Below are 10,669 nucleotides of genomic sequence, written 5' to 3' on the forward strand. Positions count from 1 at the left end.
AATAAACACTGACCCAAACTGGACTAGGTACTGTGATTGCCTCAGAGGTCACAAAAGAAGATCTCACACAGTCTTTGACCTTAGTGGCTCCAGCCTAAAGGAACAGAGAGACACAGATAAGGGAAAATGCCATATGGTGGCAAATATTAAGACACCAGCATATTGTGTTTCAGTCTCATTGGACCACATCTGAGACTGGGGCATCCATGTTCTTTTCTGATGAAAAGGCTCTTTGTTGTAGACACTGGTCCCACTGTCCTCTTTTTTTTTTTTTTCCTCCCATGTAAAGTCTTATGTGAGCAGCTTGGGCACAACTAATTAAGCCCTTTCTTCTCAGTAACCATAGTGATTTGTGTAGATCTCTTATTACAGTTACAACACACCATTATTGCAGTTCTGTCTCGTTGTGGATGAGCAATAAAGTCTTTGTAACATTTGAGATTTATTAGATGTCGTGGATGAAATCTAATAAATACCTATGGTCTGGAAAAAGTGAATGAATTAATTTCTTAACCCCCTCTTTTAAACTTGCTGCCGTGCTTAGAAAGTATTATGCCATCTATTATAATCAGATAGAATATATTAATGACTGTCTCAAATTTCACCTACACAAAACTGTATTTTATAAGGAAAAACTAAGGTACCAACCCTTGTAAAGAAGGAAACTGGAGTTTAGTTTAGACTTCTTAGTGAAGGTAGAGATGATCTTCCTCCCCTGCTCTTGAAAATGAAGCCAAGTTCCACAGCAACTTGAAGTCTTTTATAGTTGATGGAATTGGCTAATGTATAATCCTTTCCCATGACTCTTCTAATTTGGATTAAAAAATGTCATGAGCATATTAGGGAAGGGACTCTATCTAATGGTGGTATTTATAATTAACCACTGACATCGGTCTGCAATACATTTTAATACTAATTGACACATTGTATAGATGATCTAAATGAAATCATTGTCATTGCCATAATAAAAACTGAGGAATATGAACAATGTTGTTATTTAACTGGCCATGGCACAAATGTGGGTTTTTGTCACTTTAAATAGTTCTATGCTAAGAAAGCATTGTCCACAGATTGAAATAATATTCACTTAACATTTATAATTCAACTTCTATAAAAACTAAACAGATTTAAATTAAAAAAGAAATATGCTAATAATAAATTAAAAACTCAGTGTTCTCACTTTATTAAATGTCAAAACACCTGTTTTTGACAAAAATTAAATATCTGCTCAGCTAGCCTTGGAAGAGAGACTTGTGATGATCTCTCTGAAATCCTCCGTAAGGTGGGGGATTCTATAGGATCTGGATCTCTGGGGCCATCTTCCAGAATCCTGCTGTCAAGAGTTGCCTTGTCTCCTTTCTCTCTGACCTTTATGGGTTAGGTACACAGACATTGGTGACCTTAGCAGAGAATAGAAGGTCCTTCTACCCATCACCACATTTGCGGTACCTGATAGCAGAATGAAACTATTGTAATGGGAATGCAGTCTGTTTCTCAACTGCTGACAATGTCTCAAGTTTTTTGTCTAGGAAATGCCTTTGCCCCCATGTACATGGACTACAGTACATGAGGATGAGAAGGGATGCTCTAGTCTTCACACTGATGGGAAAATATTCTCAACACATGACTGATATAGCAATAAATGTGAATGTAGACAAAGATTCAATGCACAGAAGTTCTCTGAACAGACTTGAATTTTACCAAGCAGTGGTTGGAGTTTCATTATGTAAACCATCGAACCCAGCGGTTGCCTTCAGTATTTTCTATGTCTGTGTTTCAGAAGTTGTAGAATGTGGAGGAAATCATAAATTTATTCATTCAGTAAACTCTCAAATGAGTTTCCTGTTTCTCTAAAACACCCTGCCTCCTTCTTCCCACAAGCGCTATTCATTTAATTTTCTTTACATTTTTGATGAGCCGTATCCAACATCAATTTATGCCCCATAAAGGCACAGCATCTCCAGCCCCATCTCCAGCAGAAAGCAGACGTCATCCCCACAGCTACTGTTTCGCCTTCACGTTTGATGCTACTCTTTCCAGCTGCAGATAGGAAAGAGAATTGAGAAAAAACCACACAGCTACAACAACAAATACATTTTCCTAAAATGTTCACAAACCCCTTGTTTATGCTTTATAAAACATAATAATTAATCTTAACTAAAAGCCTGTCAAAGTATACCATAAATTCCTTGGTATGACAGATAAATTTCTCTATGCCTTCGATATGACAAATTGTTCCCCGTGCTTTTCATTTGGATTAGCTTTATCTTTTTGGGGATGGTTCATGTACAAAGATACAAAGATAAACTCATGTTCACCTTTCGCCTCAGCTTGGTGTATGACTTGCCAGGGCAGAAGTGAGCTACAGGTTTGTATTAAAGAAAACAATCTGTCACTCAAGAGTTTAATTTCACTGGAATTACTGAAAGCAATAATAGCTTGGGAGTGCAGATTTCTTTGAGACCTGTCACCACACCTACCGTGTTATTGCGACTTCTTTTCACTGCTCCCTGTTCACACCACCACCACTTGGTCCCTCCCACTCTTGGGAAAGTCCTCTCGGAGATTTCATTCTGTTCATCTTCTGTGGTATTCTGGGCCTGGGCTATATTTTATTTCTCTTTCTTTTGTAAAACTTCTGCCTTTCTATCTGAGTCTCTATAGATACAGTAAATCTATCTCCCCGGGAGATGAGATCTCAAGGTGTAAACTCAATGCCACTCAGCTATGCTGTAAGGATGCAAGAGAAACAGTGAGAAGGGAGGCAATTATTGCAAACAATGATGTCATGGAATAGCTGCTTCTTACTAAGAAGAGTGGTCCAGTATTTAGTGCCTCAAAAATGAGTTCGGTAGACTTTTGGCATGAATTTTCCCCCACACCATGAGCTTTTTCTCACAGCCTCAAGACTCCTCACAGGAAACAATCTCCATTGAAGGAACTAGTTAAAGATGTATTATAGTAGAGCGGGGTCAAAGTCTTAGCATGCTAAGCTAAGTACTACTTAGTTAAATACCTCTTGTAGAGCTTGGGTATTTTAGGGGAGTCCACACACTGAAATAGACCCACAGGTCTCACTCTGGATTCTCATCTGTGGCTTTCCCTTGTTAATCGCGTAGAGAGCTGTCAGGATCTTTTCCTGCAGACTCTGCTCAGCTGAAACTCTCGGGCTTCTGCATTGAAGAATGAAAGGCTCACCAAGTGCACTTCTTACTTCACCCTGCTCTGAATGAAGCTCACTGTTGCCCCACTTCTGACTAACCCGTATTTGTTGAGAACCTTTTTATTGGGGGTGCTAAAACGCTATTTCTTTTCAGACCAGCTTTTCAATCTCTCAAATGTACAGAAAAATTCAGGAAAAGCTAAAAGGCAGAGCACCTCTACTGTGTATATAGGAAAGCTAATTACAGAATTCTGAGTTTTGTGAATCCCTTTATCCCACCGTGATGACAGAGAGGATCCTGTAGCTGCTGGCTCACCTTGGCCAGTCGTATTAATCTTCAAGGGTCCTCAGATAGTCACTCACCTGCAGTAAGCATTTAATTATCTTAAATGATGTGTCTTGTTGTAAAAATTGTTTGGGAAGGGAAATATGAGATGTGAACGTACGTGCCAGCAGGATTTACCCTGGGTTGCCATATGCCCATGTTCTGGTGTACTTTTGAAATAAAGCAGTAAATCTCCACATTCTGATCCTCTACTCCATCCTCCTTTGCTGCTGTTCCCAAAGGAACTGCTATCCTGGAAGTGGTAGATACTCCTTAAACAAGCACACTGATGTATGGACACTCAGCAGTCTGTGCTATCAAGAGCTTATCGGTGTTAAATACATGCTGTCGTTGGATGCATTAGATTGCATGTTGGTTTTCAGTAAGCATCATGTCTTTGTAACTGAAGTTTGATTTAATTGTATTTTTTAAATCTCTCTTCTTCCTCCTCTCCCCCCTCCTCCCCCCCCCTTTTGGTTTATAACAATTTACTAAGCCCCCCCCTCTGGAATTCAGTACTTCCACTAATAGGCTGGAAATGATTTATTTAAATAATTCTCAATTTGAAGTCTCTGCACCACAGCTTAGACGGCTCCAAGGATCTTGGGACATTCAAATGTCCTCTAACCCCAGTTGCTAAGTCAAATACTACCTGAGTTAGCACTCCACTTCTCCTTGGACCTGCCAGATAGGTTTTCAAATGGAAACCGAACGAGAAAATAGATCCTGTCACTACATTGCCAGGCACAAAGAAAAATATTAACTTTGCTAGTGGATTAAGAAGAGGCCTTGAAAGTGACTCAGTTTCCCTTTTTTTTTTTGCAGAGGTTTTACAGTGTGTTACCTCAGCTTGTTGTACTTATGATGTCAATATATGACTGGGTTGACTAACAGAGTCTGCAGATGGCTTTGGGTGGACCAGTGGAGTTATACTTGGGTGTTGGTTTCAGCTTGCCGGTGTGATTCTTTCTATGTCTCTGCCCACTCCTGGCCATAGGATATGAACTTACCTCAGAATGAAAGGTGAAATCTAGAACATTCCAGGCCCATTGTCATTAGTTAACAAGATAGCTTATTAAATTAGGATGTTAGGTAATAAATTTTTTTTTCAGTTTTTATCAGTATCACTTACTTGGTTGATATTTTAAGGGCTTTGCCTAAGCCATTTTTTATTCTCGTAGTCAATTTAAATTCTAGATCCTTACTTTATGGTTATTTTACTTTTTAGTCAGATATTGTATTTCTGCTATAATAATTTTAGTTTTCATTAGCATGCACTAAATGTAAAGTAAGGATTTTCATTATGACATTTCCATGCATATAATGTACTTCCAGCACATGCACCCCAACTACCTGTTCTTGTTTACTATACTTCCCCTTTCCCATTCCACTTCCATAATATTCATGACCTTTTTTTTGTCCCCTAGATTCCACATGTGAGAGAGAGCATACAAAACGTCTCTTTGAGAAGCTAGAGCCCATTTTCCTGCAAATAACATAATTTTATTCATTCTCATGGCTGAATAAAACTTCAGTGCAAATAAACACCATGTCTTCTTTACAAATTTGCTTCCTAGTGTGGAGTCCATCCATTCTTTGGATGGACCAACAGAATTAGGGTATGAATTTAAGTTCCAGTTTGTCAGTGCGATTCCATACTCCTCTCACTCTTGGCATAGGATGCTGGGAAATACTCTCCACCACACATACACACCACCACATACACACACACCAGTATTTTGTTTTCTTTATGATGGCCTACCTGAACAGAAGTTAAATCCCAATATGATTGTTTTTGTTTGTGTTAATTTTAGTTTTCTTTTTATATTAGACAGGGTGAAACTTGAAACATAGACTAGGCTGGCTTTGAACCTACAGCAATCCTCTTGTCTCTGTCTCACAAAAGTCTTGGTTATAGGTGTACACCACCACACTCTACTTTTCCCTGTAGCTTGGATTTGTACATTTCTGATGGCTAAAGAGTTGTAATTCGTATTATTTTATAGCAATTAATATATTTGATAAAGTAGCTATATTATTATTATATAATATAATATTATATATATTATATAATATATATTATTATTTTTAGCATGGTTCCCTACTCCATTTCATCATTTCCTTCTATGTTGAATTTACTTTGAATATTTGAATATTGTGTGTTAGACTCCTGTCATTTGAAGATCTGTGAACGATAAAATCTTAATCTTTTCTTTTAAAAGGAACAAACAACAAGAAAAGAACCCTTGCTTTGCTTTATTAGTGCATCAAGTTAGAGAACTTTCTACTTCAGCTTGTCCTTCTGTCAACAAGTCTATTTTATTCCTTTGTCTTTTGTTTTGTACTGATAAGAAATCATCAATGAAATGATGCTTTCTTGCTGATACTCTATGTATTTAAGATTTTTCTTTGTTGTAAACATTATGAATTTTCCTTACTTTTTTTAAAGCTGGTCACATGCCAGACCTCACCCAGGGATGGCAGTGGGGCTCAGTGCACCTCATTCCCATCAGAACAGACTGAAGACCTTTTGCTGCTAGTGGTCAGGGAAAGGAGGAAGTTCTCCAAACATATTCTAATTATTTACTGAAATGAAAACATTTCTCTGGTTTCACAGGAAGTGGTTTTGTGTATGATCTTTTAATTACTAATATACCAGACTTGTGGTCTATAGAAGGGTTAGATGGGTAAATCCATCCACTGGGGAAACAACAATAAATCTGGCATATCTACTATATATTTGTTCCAAATGCACTCGACTGCATTGAATCTATGGGTCAATATTGACACAAATCCTGTGTCTTAGGTTTAAGGCACAGATCATTTGTGGTGATCCTTGGGGATGTGCAGTGCTGGATCATGTCCTCATTGGGTCTTGTGCCCTTAGCCTGTTGGGATATAGATCAGTTTCTCTGGGATCTACTCCATAGATTTTGAGAGCTTACCACTTCAGCTTAATGAAATGTACCATCACAAAAAGAATCTGGAGCTTCAAAGAGATTATTGTCAAGAGATCCTTGCTTCAAAATAATATTAATAATACAGACACAGGACTCTGTCTCACCCAATAGAAATCATCTGCCCCTTTAAGAGGTAAAAAGGCAATGATGAGCACATCAAAATTTCCCACTGTTCCTGTTTGGTCTTTGGAGAGAGGTGCTGAGGTGCCGCACAGCAGTATACCCAACCCTTGATGGAATCCTCCTAGAACCACTTGAGCATAAGTTCCTTGATGTACTTCAATTTCTGATGTATTTTTTCACAAGAAAGCTGGTAAAGTGTGACTTCTAACAGAAATTGTTAAACTGTGATCCATGGACCAAATCTAGTCTGCAAGCAAAGAATAGATTTTGCTTTCTAAATAGCTGGTGTGAAAAAATATTTATGACATTTAGAATTATGTTCAACAGTTATTGATAATGTTTTATTGGAACTTTTCCGTGTTTATGTTTAAACTATATTGTATAGATTTTTATGAACTACAAGAGGTGGATATTTGTATATAGACCTCATGTCTTAAAATTCTAATATATTTAGTGTCTGGTCCATTGGAGACTTGGCACTTTGTGGCTAATGAACATATATTGTAGGACTTATGTTATTATGTGAAATAAATTTGAATATGAAAGTCTTTCTCATTGCAGAATTATTATGTTCTATGATATCAATTTCATGAATGAACAATGATCACTAATATAGACTTCTAAAATACATTGCTTGGAAACATGAATGTGCCTCTTCTCAGAGAACTTATACTTTAATAAGAGGACCTGTCAATAACCAACCAACCCAGTGTTTAAGTACTGGATGAAAATAGATATGAAAAAAGGAAAAACACAGGGTTGAAAGTAAAATGGTGGTGTGGAGTATATGAACCTTATTCTTCAATTTATTTTCTTTAAAATACACACACAACTAAGCTACAGTTGGCAGTCTGGTTACTTCAGGGTACTAAGTCTCTCCTTGTGTGAAAAGTATGCATATATATCATTACATATACATGTGTTCACATATATACTTAAAGCATACACATAATGTGTTGTTTTTTTTATACCTATCCCTAGTAAGATGACAGTGAAGCAATTTAATTTGCTTTCTTAGCTGTAGGAACTTATTAGCATTTTTCTGTCAAGTTGTGTTACAAGTAGAGGGATGATTATCTTTTGAAGTGTTTCTGGGTAGAGATACACTGTTCAAAAACAAAATAAGTTAATGATCTCCAAGGCTTACGTGTTCTTCTGAGGTATCTGGAAACACTGGAAATCAACAATGCAGAGAAAATGTTCTCAGACCCGGCACACCTTCTTACAGAGGCTGAATTTGGGAGGTGTGAGAACACTCCTTGACAAGTGGTGCAGATAATCCTCTGAAATGGACCATGAACACAGGTCAGCAGTTTTCCAGGGAGACGAACTAGAAAGGACAATGTTTTCACAGCGGCTGGAACGGCTCCTTTCACCGGCACGCCAGAGAGAGAAGATATAATCCCAGTGTCTGAAGAACTTTCCTTATGAAAGAAATACCAAAAATGCTGTCTTCCCAGAATTGCAGCTTCCCTTCACCAGCAACTCTATTTGTTCTGTTTTAGTTACGTGGGTGATGCATCTGAGACTGTTCCTTAGCAATCATTTCAGATTTCTGGTTCCCATGAAAACCTTGATGACAGCGTTACCATGGACATCTGTGCCCGTGTGAGTGGCTGGGCTGGAGGGTTGCCCTGCAAGGCCGCATCTCTTAGCAGCTCCTCCCTTTTCTGTAGCCCACTCAGCATGCGATGACTACTTTGGTATGGGTGGCTAGCCACTAAGAGGACACATACACACAAAATAAAATGAGAGAAAGGGAAAAGAGACAGAGATACAAGCCCAATGTCTGAAGAATTTTCCTTACAAAAGAAATACTGGAAATTCTGGGTTCCCAGCATTTCTAATCTAACAATATTGATTTTGACCCCTTTAATTGAAAAGCCTAATATCTGCTATTTGTCTTGCTAATAAAAATAGACCAGAACTAGCTGTTAAAAAAATTTTCTACATACAGATCCATAGTAAATACAATCCTTGGACAGAGCTAGCATCTTAAAATTCCATTCTTTAGAAGAACTAATTTTCATATCCCTTTAAATTAAAGCATGTGTACTGGCTGGTTTCGCATGTCAATTTGACACAAGCTAGAGTCATCAGAGAGAAAGGAGCCTCAGCTGAGGAAATGCCTCCATGAGATTCAACTGTAAGGCATTTTCTTATTTAGCAATCAGTAGGGGAAGGCCCAGCCCATGGTGGGTGGGGCCGTCCCTGGCCTGGTGGTCCTGGGTTCTATAAGAAAGCAGGCTGAGCAAGCCAGGGGAAGCAAGCCAGTAAGCGGCAAACCTCCAGGGCCTCTGCATCAGCTCCTGCCTCTGAGATCTTGCCCTGTTTGAATTCCTGTCCTGACTTCCTTCAGTGATAAACAGCAGTGTGGAAGTGTAAGCCTAATAAACCCTTTCCTCCTCAGCTTGCTTTTTGTTCATGGTGTTTCTTCACAGCAATAGTAACCCTAAGACAACATGTATGTACATTGAATACTGAAGTTAGTTGCCAGACATCATTATGTAGCCTACCTGTCACATGATGTGACTCTTTTGAGAGACTGCCGAGCAGTTTCTCTTTCTGCAGAGAATTTCCTTGACTCCTTTATTACTTAAATAGTAATAAAAAAATCCTCAGATCTACAAAGATGTCAAGTACTCTACAGATTATTAACATAAATAACAATATGATGAGGAAATGGTTTCAATGTTAGGCACAAAGACAATTTCATGATTTGGAGTTCATCTAACATGATAATAAGCATACTGCATGAGACAGAATCATAAATAGATTTGATACAAAATTCATATCTATTTCTTCCTTTTTATGAACAAGAATCAGTATTGAGCTTTGAACAATATTTGACGAGAGCCAGTGTATGAGTTCTTTGTGTTGACTGCCTGTTCGTAAGATACAGACAGTCCCTGGTGAACACAAACAACATTAAAATGAGGAACATGACTAGGACTTGGAGAGAAGTCACTGGGCTGGGCATAGAGGCTAGGAACCAGAACAGAAGCACAGCAGTTGAAGACAAGGTGACGAATGGCTGAAGATCAAGACGTTTAACATCAGAAGGGATGGGAAAATATGATCCCCACGCAAGAAACAGGAGAAAAAATTCTCAATTAGAATGTTCAGTATTTTAAACAGCCCACTCTGCCCGGGTGGAGTCTTCACAGTGCCGAAGTCACCAAATTCTAAAAGGACTGCAGTATCCCAACAACACCTCTAAACTCCCAGTAGCAAGTTAACTTTGATTCTTGAGTAATTCCCAAACTGTTGTCCAACTCCCGGCCAACACAACATTTCGATTTCCTTGTGGATCCTAAAGGTATTATGATAAATCTGGGAAATGCTTCCGGATACTGTGCTGGTAGATCACTTCCAGGTCAAATCAAGCCAACTTGAGCAGACCAGTAGTAATATGAGGTCTTCCCTCCTGAAATGAAGTAGGTAATCTGCACCTAGGAACAAAGATTGGAACGTGCTGTCCTGTCAAATGGCAAGGTTGGCCAAGTCATGGTGACATGACTGATACATTCATTCTCAAGAACATATGCCTTGGTCTATTTCTGTTTTCAGAGAGTCTCAAATAAATGGTGCCAGTAGAAAAAAAAAAAAGTGAAGCTGTAGCCCAGGAAGAGAGAACCAGCTGCTACACTGAGCAGTTAGCCTGTATGTGTTTCCAAGTCTGTATGTGTGATCTTAGTGAGCAGTATATGCTTAACGATGGCTCAGATAGTGTTGTTTACATCATAGTATTACTGGAGAAGTTATAATGCCTGGGCCTTGGGATAGGCATCTGGCCCTTCAGTCACTGTGAGGCTAGTATCTCAGTTCATTCACCAAGTCCTCATGCTCTCTACACTTACTGTCTACACATACGTTTTTCAATATTCATTTTGTGTTAATTCAGTTTTGCCGTATTAACTTGTATTGCTACTTCTGGTCACAAATCTAGCAGCCTTGATGACCTCTGTGTCCTCAATGCCTGACATACAGTTGTTGTAAGGGATCATTTTAGGTACTGGTGTAGCTAGGCTACAGTTTTCATGGTCAAACAGAAGCCTAGGTGTGATTGATTGTGAAGGTGTTTTCAAAATAGCATTT

This window comes from Peromyscus maniculatus, chromosome 11, assembly GCF_049852395.1.
Source record: "Peromyscus maniculatus bairdii isolate BWxNUB_F1_BW_parent chromosome 11, HU_Pman_BW_mat_3.1, whole genome shotgun sequence".
Classification (NCBI taxonomy): Eukaryota; Metazoa; Chordata; class Mammalia; order Rodentia; family Cricetidae; genus Peromyscus; species Peromyscus maniculatus.